General features: G+C 41.7%; 1 protein-coding gene across 2 annotated transcripts in view; it reads left to right on the forward strand.

The window, feature by feature from the left end:
- The window catches only part of LOC126365849 (ras-specific guanine nucleotide-releasing factor RalGPS2), a 364573-nt gene that overhangs the window by 89020 nt on the left and 261464 nt on the right, over nucleotides 1–14089 (forward strand). For both annotated transcript variants that reach the window (XM_050008498.1, XM_050008499.1), the window contains exon 2: nucleotides 4797–4933. The gene's annotated coding sequence lies outside the window, so the exon portion shown is untranslated. The remainder of the gene's footprint in view (nucleotides 1–4796; nucleotides 4934–14089) is intronic.

The following is a 14089-nucleotide window of genomic DNA, read 5'->3' on the forward strand; positions in this document are numbered from 1 at the left end:
TATGTGATCTACCCATTTAATCTTCAGCATTCTTCTGTAGCACCACATTTCGAAAGCTTCTATTCTCTTCTTGTCCAAACTATTTATCGTCCATGTTTCACTTCCATACATGGCTACACTCCATACAAATACTTTCAGAAACGACTTCCTGACACTTAAATCTATACTCGATGTTAACAAATTTCTCTTCTTCAGAAGTGCTTTCCTTGCCATTGCCAGTCTACATTTTATATCCTCTCTACTTCGACCATCATCAGTTATTTTGCTCCCCAAATAGCAAAACTCCTTTACTACAAGTGTCTCATTTCCTAATCTAATTCCTTCAGCATCACCCGACTTAATTTGACTACATTCCGTTATCCTCGTTTTGCTTTTATTGATGTTCATTTTATATCTTCCATTCAAGACACTATCCATTCCGTTCAACTGCTCTTCCAAGTCCTTTGCTGTCTCTGACAGAATTACGATGTCATCGGCAAACCTCAAAGTTTTTATTTCTTCTCCATGGATTTTAATACCTACTCTGAATTTTTCTTTTGTTTCCTTCACTGCTTGCTCAATATACAGATTGAATAACATCGGGGAGAGACTACAACCCTGTCTCACTCCCTTCCCAACCACTGCTTCCCTTTCATGCCCCTCCACTCTTACAACTGCCATCTGGTTTCTGTACAAATTGTAAATAGCCTTTCGCTCCCTGTATTTTACCCCTGCCACCTTCAGAATTTTAAAGAGAGTATTCCAGTCAACATTGTCAAAAGCTTTCTCTAAGTCTACAAATGCTAGAAACGTAGGTTTGCCTTTCCTTAATCTTTCTTCTAAGATAAGTCGTAGGGTCAGTATTGCCTCACGTGTTCCATCATTTCTACGGAAGCTGGTGAAAAATTATTGGTCGAAGGGCAATGCAACATTGTGGAAACATTTGTAAGAACGTGGGTAAGGGCAACAACGAATAAACCATCGCAAGAAATACATTTTAATTTCCACTTAACAGGGTAACATTTCTTAATTGCGTATCATGTTTACTTATCAAATTACGATCTTTGCTCAATGTGACGACCATCTGCATCCACTACTGCATGGACCCGTACTGGAGATACCATTTCACAGTTGTTCGCGCCACTTTTCAAATGGTGGACCGCGGAATGTTGAGCTGTCGTGACACAGTTCCTGCACTTCTAGCAGAACGCACATTGCGGCCTGCGTTCTCAGCCATGGCAACGACGACTTCAGCAGTTTGCGGCGCAACTGGTTGTCGACCTCGCCTAGGAGCACTGAACTTCCGAATCGTGTTCTTCAACCCTGGTGCGGAAACAGGACTACTCCGAATTCCTGAAGTACTTATGAAGAGCAGCAGCAATGCTGCCGTCCTTCTGCTAAAATAGCTGTACGAGTAAAGCGCCGCTTACCTTATCCAGAACCAAGTTGGACTGTCTGCAACTGTATTGCACACTGATGCATGGGGTTCAACCGTATGTCGTCTCATTAGTAACTGGCGGCTGACTGCGAGTCATGACACTAACGCTGCTAACAACGCAACTAAAAATCATTCCTTTAAACATTATTATCCAAGTGTAAATAGTTTCCCGCCTCCATTGGCCCAAGTAATGAAAGTTTTATTATAACCACCTTGCATTAACAGCTACTGACGAACAATAACCAAAAGTAGTAACCGAGCTCTTTGTAATGATCTGGGTTTTTGACTGCACTATGTGTTACATTGACCAAACAGTTCTACACCTCAAAAATAACATTGGTAGTTGGTGTACAAACAGCTCTGCCCAAGACCATGGAAAAGATCTAGACTGACCCTAGATTTACTAAGAAAGAAGAAACAAACTTCAAATGAGTGTTTTCTACGAAGAAGTAAGGTTGTACAATAAATTACCAAAGGAGATTAAAGAAATAGCTAAAATCTTATTTAGAAAGGCAGTTGAAAAGTACCTGTTACCCAGATACTTTATACTGAGTGTCCGACTCGAACCTCACTGATTTCAGGGACCCAGGAAGGAAAAACCACAGTAGATACGACAATGAAAAATGCTCCATATGGTACAGCATCTCAAAGAATTTATATTCCCGCGTCAGAAGTGCCAAGTATCGTCACCAGAGTGCAGCATGGCCGCATAAAGCGAAAATGGCGACTCCACAGCAGCGCATGCAATCAGTAGAGTGGTTTGCAGAAACAAAATCGTCGATTATTGTGCAAAGAAATTATCGTCGTGTATATAAATGTGATCCACCTGATGTGAAAACAATTAAGGAATGGTGCAGGAAGTTTCTGGCAACAGTAAGTGTTCTGAAACATTTTGGTGGTGCACGTTACAGAGTTTCAGAGGAGACAGTGGAGGACATCAGACAAACGTTTCTCAGAAGCCCATGTAAGTCAATTCGTCAAGCATCTTAGACAACTTGGTGTGCCTCGATCAACATTGTATCGTGTAGTTCACCAGCGTCTTCGTATGTGTACTTACAAAGCGCAAATTCTGCAACATCTGACGCCGAACGACAAACAACAATTTGCTGCGGATATGCTGCAGCGTATTGGTATGGATGCCAGTTTCCTGGAAAGATGTTTATTCTCAGATGAGGCAACCTTTTCATCTATTAGGAAGGGTTAATAGGCATAATGTTCGGATTTGGGGTTCGCAAAATCTGCACGTGGTCGTTGAACATGCTCGTGATGGCCCTAAACTAAACGACAGGATTGTTGGACAGTTCTTCTTTGAGGAACAAACAGTGATTGGATCACTGTATATGGGCACGTTGGAGCAGTTTGTGTACCCTCAGATACAAGACTTGCAACCAAACATCATTTTTCAACAAGTTGGAGCTCCGCCGCATTGGTCAACGGCTGTCGGCAAGTTCCTGGATAGGAAATTTCCCAATCCTTGGATCGGACGCGGAGGACCCGTTGCCTGGCCACCAGGCTTGATTTCTTCATGTGGGGATTCGTTAAGGACCGCGTGTATGCGACCAAAGTGGACGATATTCCTACGTTGCGACAACATGTAACTAATTCGATTGCAACAATAACAGAGGAAATGTTACAAAAAATATGCCAATAAATTGAATATAGACTCGATATTCTTCGTGCTACAAATGGTTCACATGTAGAGGTCTATTGATCATAAATAAATACTATGAGATACTTTACAATGTGGTGCATTTTTCATTGTCGTATCTACTGTAGTTTCTTCCCCTGGGTCTTTGAAATCAGGGAGGTTTGAGTGGGTTACCCTGTTTATTGAAGGATTATTCATATAACACAGAATAGGGGTTTGGTAAAAAATATAATGCAGATAATAACAATAAAACATCTAACATTCCACACACTTTCACACTATTTTTTTTTTACTTTTTCCAATTTTCTGGAAAATCTTTCTCCCAAATGTGTGCAGTATATAATACTGACGCCTTACCATTCCGAGATCTAGATCTCACTTGTTATAGAGTAATGGTGACAGCTTTTCTGATCAGAAAATGGGAAATTGCGGTACACAAAATGGTCGTGACATCATCTGATAGTGTGTACAGTGTTATTAAACTCTGTACGCGGGTGGATCAGTGGGCGGTAGCGCACGCGCGCTCATCGTGTGTGCGTGTGCGTGTGGGCGCGTCTGCATACAGTGGCAGAGCGAAAAATGAATGAACTGTGTAGCAGTAGGTTTCGCCATTATTACACAACTAATTTGTGAAACAGTATTGTACACCAGGGGTAAACCGAATGAGGTAGCATTGCTTGAAACATTGTGGCCTTGTATTCGGGAGGGTGGAGGCTCCAAGCTTCATCTTGCCATCCTGATATACGTTTTTCTCCTAAATTGTTTCAGGCAAATGCCGGAATGGTTCTTACTATAAGGCCACGACCGACTACCTGTCCCATCCCTGTCAATCCAGATCCGTTGGTCTCTAAACGTCTGTATATGTGAATTACTTTATTTTTACGGTGCGTTATTCTGTGTCTGTGTTGTTCAGAAGTGCGATGCAACGTTCCTTCTGATATGTATGCGTGTGCGAAGGAGCAGACACTGCGGCGATTACAACCTCTGTGAAATGATGAAATACGCGCAGTTGCCAATATGGATAACCTTAAATGTGTGTATTGGAATTTATCCGCCGACACCGGGCAAGCGACTTTCAATTAAAAATGCCCTCTCTCTGCGGGAGCATGCATAATGGATGTAAGAGTGCCGGTTGTAGAGTCCTGGTTGACGACGTATGGAAGTTCTGGTCTGGTCGGTAAGCGTGCTTGGATAGCGTAATGGTAAGGCGACCGATCGCAATAAGCGGGAAATCCAAGTTAGAGTACCGATCCGGCACAAATTTTCATTGTCATTTCATTCTGAGCTGATGGTTCCACATATTAGCAAGTGCGAATACACATGTTTTTTTTTTTTTTTTTTTTCCTAACGGTTGTAGTTACCACAGGGTCTGTTCTTTTGGACAAGCATGCATTTCCAAAGGAACTTTGCATTGTAATTCAGAATAACTTAGTCACTGCAATATTGTAATTAGGTGAAAAACGCATACGTGGTATTAATTATAGAAAAAATAGTGTGTTAAATAATGAAGTCTCACTGAACAGTGTTTATGTATTCTGCACGATCGGTATTTGATAAAAATTTTGTAGTTGAAACATTCGACTGCAACAGATGTAAGAACTCTGTGATAACACTTTCGTCATTTAGCATGTTCAGTTGCAATCAGATCCAGTTTGTTGTGGCTTCAGTGTCTGAGAATTCTGTAGCGTACATATGTACTATCTGCCAATTAAAACCGAATTTTAATTTCAGGATACTGCATCGAAGACGTCAGCGTTGCGCCTGCGTTTGAATCGAGCTTAGTTACACGTTCAGTTGTGGCGCATCGTGAGGACCTTGCATTACGACCTGACAGTTCCATCAGTCGTCCCTGAACAGCTGCAGAACAGGTGAGACCCTGGATGTGAAACATGCAGAGGACATTTCTCTGCAGATATTGTACCCATTCTTAGAAATATGCCTTGGTAAAGGCGTTAGTTTTCCTCGTGTATACAGACATGAAAAAAAATGGTTGTCAGTTATTTTAGACACCGTATATATTATTACAAATAGTATGATGAGTATACTCACCTAAGATTGTAAATAATAAGCGTAACATGTTACTGCTCATCTGGTTCGGAAACCGAGCAATCTTCTCGAAGTAGTAAAGAACAGACCAGTTCGATGAAGATAAGATACAGAGTAATACATGCAGGAGACATCCAGTAAAGGTAAGTGTGTGTGTGTGTGTGTGTGTGTGTGTGTGTGTGTGCGTGTGCGTGTGCGCGCGCGAGCAGCCTTTAACACTTTGAATAGCTAAAATTAGATCAACAGCAAAACTAATTCTGGGATGTGTGTCGAGATCAGTTGGCCGGAAATTGTTACCGCTGAGTCACTCCCAGCATTCGCCCCACTTGGTCAGAAGCCGGTAATTGAGCTTCCCTGGGCCGTAGTGGATACTCCTAACAGCATTGGGCTATCGATCGGTGTCCCAGGGCGTTCCCCACACCGCTACTCCTCGAACTTTTGGGAGGTACGCAACCTAAGACGGCCGGATAGCGGCGGAAAAGATTACTCTCTCTTCCAGGTTAAGCATTTTCGCGACCTGTTATCGAGCCACTACTTTCGGAAATCGCATTCCCCTTCGTAGTGACGCTCTTAAGAAAAACATTTATCTCCTTTCTGTAAGCCGTCTCGCATCTGCTTTGTGCCACTTGGGGCCCTTGCACAGCCCAGATTCTTAAGCATTCAAGTTCACGGCTACCAAATAGTGCTCGGAGCGTAGAAGCTGTTAAGTCGACATAAAAGTTTTTCTCCGGTAGCAGTAGTTTTATACATTATGACGCGGTACTATACCCTGAAAACTTTTTTGTCGACTGACTCTGGCTGCAGAAGCCTACGCAATTATATAAGCTGTTAAGTGTTTTCAGTAATGAAGAATCATTCAGTAAAATGTCTATTGTGCATGTAGTAGTAACTAAATCGAATGCGTCGTTTGGAATGGTCTCATAATGTGAGAAGTTTAGAGGACAATATATGGGTATTAGAGGATAGTGACTCTCACGCGGGAGTGAGTAGGTGCTGTGACGCCATACTTTGTTATTAATGTGCTGTATCAAGTTCTTGACAAGACCGTCCTAGTAGCTACACTCCTGCTAGCGTTACACTCTTCTTCAGGCAAATTCACTTGCGGACCCCTCTACTCGCACGGACGGAGTTACGTATTAAGGGCCATGTCTCCAAAAAGAGAGGGTAATACATCGTTTACTTGTGGATCTTACACATTTCATTGGGCCATGCCCCTATCCTGTTCCATACACAATACGGAACATAGCTGAAGGACGAAATATTAAATCGTCTGCAGTTTCTCTGGTTCAGTCACGTAATGCTACCCTTTGTTGGTTACGATCTAGTTCTTCGTCTTCGTTGGGAGGAAAAGCATACGTACCACAGGGTAATATCAGCACAATAGGTGGAATTTGGGTGAATCAGCCCAGTTTCTCAGCTGGATACTAAGCACCAGTTTTGAGAATGCTGCTGTTCACACTTCCGGTCGTCAACATACTGGGCTTGACGAGACTGTAAGCAGGGCGCATGAATCATTCTGTGGCGCCCGCAGCGCGCAGTGCACGGAACTACAGTTAACGGCCGTGTTATCGGTTCCTGTTTGTCCGTTGTAAACGGGCAATGCTCACGCAGCGGACGTCCCATTGTTCTAGTGATTTACATAGTTTGCATACCTTTCTGTGACACGCCTCGGTGTAACAACATGATTATTCCGAAGACTGTAAAAAATGTTTCCTCAAGGTGCTCATATTTGTCAACATTATAAAATTTTCGCCGTTGCGGAAGATACATTTATTATATTTCCCATTCGAGTGTCAACGCTGATTCAAAAGTTTCGATTAACGCCATAACTCTCTCTCTCTCTCTCTCTCTCTCTCTCTCTCTCTCTCTCTCTCTCTCTCTCTCTCTCTCTTTTCTGTAGTCAGATTTTAGGCATAACACTAGTAACACATCGCGGTGTTTCGACAATGTCATTCTGTTGGAAAAGGCTATGGGCGGAACAGCGTTCGTCTACATCTACATGATTACTCTGCAATTCACTTTTAAGTGCTTGGCAGAGGGTTCATCGAACCACAATAATACTATCTCTCTACCATTCCACTCCCGAACACCGCGCAGGAAAAACGAACACCTAAACCTTTCTGTTCGAGCTCTGATTTCTCTCATTTTATTTTGATGATCATTCCTACCTATGTAGGAAGAGAAAGTTGGTGACTGAAATTTCGTAAATAGATCTCGCCGCGACGAAAAAGTCTTTGCTTTAATGACTTCCATCCCAACTCGCGTATCATATCAGCCACACTTTCTCCCCTATTACGTGATAATACAAAATGAGCTGCCCTTTTTTTGCACCCTTTCGATGTCCTCCGTCAGTCCCACCTGGTAAGGATCCCACACCGCGCAGCAATATTCTAACAGAGGAGGAACGAGTGTAGTGTAAGCTGTCTCTTTAGTGGACTTGTTGCATCTTCTAAGTGTCCTGCCAATGAAACGCAACCTTTGGCTCGCCTTCCCGACAATATTATCTATGTGGTCTTTCCAACTGAAGTTGTTCGTAATTGTAACACCCAGGTACTTAGTTGAATTGACAGCCTTGAGAATTGTACTATTTATCGAGTAATCGAATTCCAACGGATTTCTTTTGGAACTCATGTGGAACACCTCACACTTTTCGTTATTTAGCGTCAATTGCCACCTGCCACACCATGCAGCAATCTTTCCTAAATCGCTTTGCAACTGATACTGGTCTTCGGATGACCTTACTAGACGGTAAATTACAGCATCATCTGCGAACAACCTAAGAGAACTGCTCAGGTTGTCACCCAGGTCATTTATATAGATCAGGACAGCAGAGGTCCTAGGACGCTTCCTTGGGGAACACCTTATATCACTTCAGTTTTACTCGATGATTTGCCGTTTATTACTACGAACTTTGCCGTCTATTACTACGAACTGCGACCTTCCTGACAGGAAATCACGAATCCAGTCGCACAACTGAGACGATACCCCATAGCTCCGCAGCTTGATTAGAAGTCGCTTGTGAGGAACGGTGTCAAAAGCTTTCCGGAAATCCAGAAATACGGAATCAACTTGAGGTCCCCTGTCGATAGCGGCCATTACTTCGTGCGAATAAAGAGCTAGCAGCGTTGCACAAGAACTATGTTTTCTGAAACCATGCTTATTAGGTATCAATAGATCGCTCCCTTCGAGGTGATTCATAATTTTTGAATACAGTATATGCTCCAAAAACCCTACTGCCAACCGACGTCAATGATATAGGTCCGTAGTTCGATGGATTACTCAATTTTCCAATCTGTAGGTACAGATCTATCGGTGAGCGAGCTGTTGTATATGACTGCTAAGCAGGGAGCTATTGTATCAGCGTAATCTGAAAGGAACCTAATCGGTATACAATCTGGACCTGAAGACTTGCCCGTATCAAGCGATTTTAGTTGCTTCGCAACCCCGAAGGTATCTACTTCTAAGAAACTCATGGTAGCAGCTGTTCGTGTTTCAAAGTCTGGAATATTCCATTCGTCTTCGCTGGTGAAGGAATTTCGCAAAACTGCGTTCAATAACTCCGCTTTAGCGGCACAGTCGTCGATAACAGTACCATCGGCACTGCGCAGCGAACCAGTAAAGTCTACATTCACTTTACCATTTTCTTTATGTCGTAATATCTCGGACACTTGCCCGTTCTACAAAAGACTGACAACTAGATGTGTTACACATAATAATTAGCAACATTAAAAAATTCAACAAGTTAACTCAAACAGCTTTTTTACAAGTATTAATTAGCCCGCTTAAAAAATGGAGGCCATCGATGAGCATGACAAGAAAGGAATGGCTGATAACATCCTCTGATTTCTCAAACAAAACTTTATGCTTCTAATCAAGCCCTTTGTGAGGGCCCAGCTTATTTCCTTTTCTATCCTCCTTCCATCCGTCGTCGACAGGACATTGAGCCATAATTTTCCTACTTTTCGTCTCACAGACATCATGTGCTCCTTAAATCTCAATTTTTTTCCTCCTGGCGCTTAACATCATCTGCATTAACACTTAGTACGGCTCACTTCTTTGTATCTATGTTTTGCGTGCTTGCATGCTTCTACCAGTCTTATTATTATTACTGCGAAGTTTTATCGCTTTAAGCGAGAAGTCATTCTAAGCTAAATCATTAAAACTGTGAACTGAAACAACGTTGAAAGTAATCTACGTTTCCTGTATCTACTGTGGTACTTCATTGCGGCGGCAGGCTTATGTTTGTCTTCGATTAGTGTGGGACTTCGCCTGGTGCTGGTGGATGGTGAGGTGGAGTAATTTTCCACTACTCCATGGAGCAGGCATTCGAGGACGGGCTGTAGTAAGGCTTTGCACTTATTGCCGGTACTATACAGTTATATTTATTTCTCTAAGTTGGTATGTCAAACATTGATGTCAAAGAAATTTGTCGAATAAATATGATCAAATCTAGGACCTCGCCGTAGACTTGATCAGAAAGTCTTTTTTTTATTGTCAGGGTCAACCAGCCATGGTGATCTGCTTTGTTGTTTTAATCTCTTCGTCCCGTTTCTTATGTTTCCGTGCATTTCTTGCCCGTTTTGCCCATTTACATGTTTGTTGCCCTACATCGTTCTTGTGAGTTTTCCTTTCATTCCGTTTTGAGTTTTCAGTCTCGTTTGCTTTGTTCTCACACTTCAGGCATTGTTTTATTCGGAACAAGGGACTGATCACCTCGTCGTTTGGTCCCCTTCTCCCTCTTTTAATGCAACCAACCAATAAAAGTCGTTCGCCTTCTGTTCCCTGCATTGTGAAATGTAACCACTTCGAGCGCTGGTGTCGCTACAGCTATTTGACGTCTCTGTAGTGTTTTTGTAAACCTATTGTATTTGTAAACATGGCTTCTAAGTGGGTTTGTTTTTTCGACTTATATATATATAAAATTGCTTCAGACTGGGATTGGTGGAGGGGGGGGGGGGGGGGGGGGGAGGTTAGCAACGGGCTCAGTGCATGCTATTAATTATGTGTTGATGGGCAGGTAGAATATGCTTGCAGGGTGCTTGAGGTCCACAATCACAACTATAGCCGCCCACCTCTACATCTGGAAACATCCAGGCAGATTGTCAGCAAGCCGGAATAGAGGATGTGGTCAACTCTAAAATAAAAAAATTTCTTAGCTTTCCATTCTACTTTTGCTATTTTTATACTCTGTATGCCACAAGTTAAAAAGCGCTTCATCTGTTTCGTACTTGTTATTAGTTTTGTTGTTGTTGGAATATTAATTCCATTAATTTACTCAAAATTTAAAATAGTTCTTATGGCCAATGCAGTGTACTAAATATTTATTTACCTTCATATATTCCCCATTCAGTTCTGTATAAATCACTTCACAAGTTTCTAGAATTATTTTGGTTAATGTGTAATGTGACATTCAAGTGCTGTGTTGTAAACGAGAGTACCTCTCTCATGTATCAGGAAAACGCAGTGGTTAGTTTGCCTGTCTTCTGCACGTATAAGATTTCTCAAGAGAGTATTCTGTTTTGTAATTTGAGAAGCCACTTTGCTAAGCAAACACTGAAACTGTCTCACCCATTCTCAAGTAATTTATATATTAAGACTTCCTCCACTTGAAGCTCTCGTAACAAATTTTACCTAGTGCTTTTTTTTTATCTCGACGTAATACCTAGAGGGCTTGATCCAAGTATGTTTCCTTTTTTCCGCCACTTTTCTTCCAGATGCATACAAAATGCAATTGTTATTATGTGCTACAATTGCTAGAACCACAAGTTGTCTGTCATCTTGAAATTTGACGAAAAATATGACGACAGTGTAATACCCACTTTTTGGCGCCACGTTGAAGGTCTTTGTCAAAGAATTTTGACGAATAATTGATCATATTTCCTTGTCAAAAAATGCGATAGTGAAATACCGGCCTACGGCCGACAGCTGCATCTGGAGCAGCCACGTATTAACGGCGGGGACGGCGGGTGTGAGCGAGGAGCCGTTGCCCGCCGCGGCCAGGTGGTTGCTCGCTTAAGGTCATGAACAGGAAGCGACAGTTGCTGCTATCGCGTGTTCGATAAGAACCACAACACAACGGTCTGGATGAGCCATTCTTTGTTCTTGTGCACGTTGTTTCAGCACGAGCCCGACTCCAATCTACACACACTGTAGATCCGTTTAACCAGCGAACGTTTGCGTACACGCGCTTGCCAACGGATTTTTAGCTTCGTTAGTGACGTTCCTAGGGTTCAGGAAAACTGGGATATGTCTTAAAAAAATGTTGTAAGCCCAGTTTTGATGCCAATATTGATACTTTTCCTCCTGAGAATACAAGATCATAGGGATTTATATGCGAAACATTGTGGTCCAACAATCAGCAAATGACTTATTTTTGTTTCGAAACCTGGATTTCATATTTTAAACTTATAGGCTTCTGGTCTGCCTACTTGCAAACTGTTTCGTCCCAATTTCCATTGGATAGACGTAATATCAAATATCATGAACCTGTTTATAACCGAAATATCACTCCCTTGTTATGATAGATATTAAATGTTCGACGTTCAAAATCATTGATTGTTCCAACACACTGCATGTGTACACAATATTCGTGTAGCACAAGCCAAATAAGAATTATCGCCACAGAACATCACGACATCCCCGTTTACTTCAAGTAATGTTAAACTTTCGGTGAACACATTATTATACTACTGTCCTCGGACGTTCACATAAATCATAACCATATGTGATGTATAATTTTGTTTAAACTTATTCGAAATATCAGTAACCCTCTCCCCGAAGATTCTTTAAAGAATCGAAATCTCACGTATAAAAACGACTCAAACATCTTGATTCCTGAATCATTGTGTTATAAATATTTGACGGCAAGAATGTAAAACCTTTGTGGTTGAAGATACTGCATTTTTTTTTTTTGTGCCTCTGTGTTTATGGCTATATATCTCCTGAATTATCATACGATGATATAACTTGGCACAAACTTTCAGTGGTGTATGTGGATACTGTCTGCCAAATGGGTTGCGAATAAAATTAGTAGTAAAGGACTAATGAATTAAAACGTCATGTTTGATGCTGAAGTTCTACGGTCATAATGTAGCAAGCGAAAAACCCTTTTTCCTTTCGTTATTTTATGGCGATGTCAGCCAGAAAAAGCTTCGAAAATATTTGAAAGTATGTGTAAAGTTTGCTGGAAGTCCCTAAGTCTCATCATTCTCGTGTTCAGTTTAACCCGGAAAATTTGCAAGCCGCAAGTTAACTGCCTCAAAACATGCAGGGGAACCTTGCTGTCGATGGGCCACGAAAATATGCAATAAAATCCTCGGATATTGTAATAAATATTTTATTTTCAGTGTAGCTTGAACATTATGTTTTGCACTTCGCTACAACAGACACAGAAGTCAAAGTTTCGCGGTTGATGAAATATTTGAAAAATGCTATCGGCCCAATCAAGACGACTGGTTTCCTTCATTGGGCCAGGTACTTTCCTTGATTGGCCTGGAATGTAGTAGCTGTTAAATATTATACACATGTAAATGTGTCTATATATATTTTTTAAATTTTAGCGGTTGGTCCCGGCGGAGGTTGGAGTCCTCCCTCCCTCGTGCGTGCGTGTGTGCGTGTGTGTGTTCAGGATAATTTAGGTTAATTAGTGTGTAAGCTTAGGGACTGATGACATCAGCTGTTAAGTCACACAAGATTTCCCACACATTTGATTTTTTTTTAAATTTTAAGAGCTTTTTGTTCGCATCTGAGACCGAATAACGTGTATTCGAAATCAAGTAGGCTATAAGTAGAAATTTCGCCGTCGAAGGTAAAAGCACCACATTTGACTGATTATCACAGCACCAACTATTAGAAAATATACACTGAAAATTATTACAATAAATTTTGTTCATAGTAGGCTTAATATTAGCCAAAATTCGAAGCGGCTCATTCAAGGCAAATCGCTTAGCAGCGCGTCGCCTCTGTGCACAGTATGTAACTTTATGTAGTGAATATGGCAAAATGGAGTGAATTCCTCGTACTTCCCAATGTTGGCTGCAGAAATTTATGCACGGTTGCCACATCGCTATGACACTTTAATCATTAATACTAGTCAGTTACAAGAACATAGTGCAAATCTTACCTTAGCTCACTGTTTGTGTCTTCGTGGGAAGACGCACCAGTGAGATGGTGAATCTTTGGCAACAGTGTGTACACTTAATGACGGATAGAACTGATCTTTATTGTCAGTATCCACAGAGATGCAGCCGGTCGATCGACACAGCAACCTTCCCCTACACAGTTCCTGATTTTAGTACTTATTGTCTTCAATCATTACACTTCTTAATAAGCAGATTGACATCATTTTAAATGTTATCAGTAATTACTAGAAATACTGAAAATCAGTTTTCTTGCGCTTGGAAGCTGTTGTAGATAGGCAACCTGCAACTGGAGCCGTGCACCGCTTTAGCCGTATTGTAATACACGAGGGCTATCCACAAAGCACATAACGTTTTGAAATTAAAAATGAATAAAGTATTGGATTTTTTTTTTATTGTATACAGATGAAAGCCACACACTAAATACTACTTTTCTACATAGTTGCCATTTAAATTAAGGCACTTATCGTAGCGATGGACGAGCTTGGAAATTACTTCGTCGTCAAATTCGGCCGCCTGCGCCTTCAACCACGTGGTTACCTCTTCTTGAAGCTGTGCGTCGTCATCAAAACGCTGCATAGCCAACTACTTCTTCATTGCTGGGAACAAATGGAAGTCGCTCGGTGCCAGGTCGGGACTGTACGGCGGATGAGGAAACAACTCCCACTTAAAAGATTCGAGAACTTCACGAGTGGCATTTGCCGTGTGGGCCCGGGCGTTGTCGTGAATTAGCAAGATCTTTGAGCCCAACTTTCCCCTGCGCTTGTTTTGTATTGCTCTTCTGAGGTTGTGCAGAGTTTGGCAATACCTTTGAGAGTTTATTGTAGTGCCTCTTTCCAG

The sequence above is a fragment of the Schistocerca gregaria genome, chromosome 4 (assembly GCF_023897955.1).
Source record: "Schistocerca gregaria isolate iqSchGreg1 chromosome 4, iqSchGreg1.2, whole genome shotgun sequence".
In the NCBI taxonomy this organism is placed as follows: Eukaryota; Metazoa; Arthropoda; class Insecta; order Orthoptera; family Acrididae; genus Schistocerca; species Schistocerca gregaria.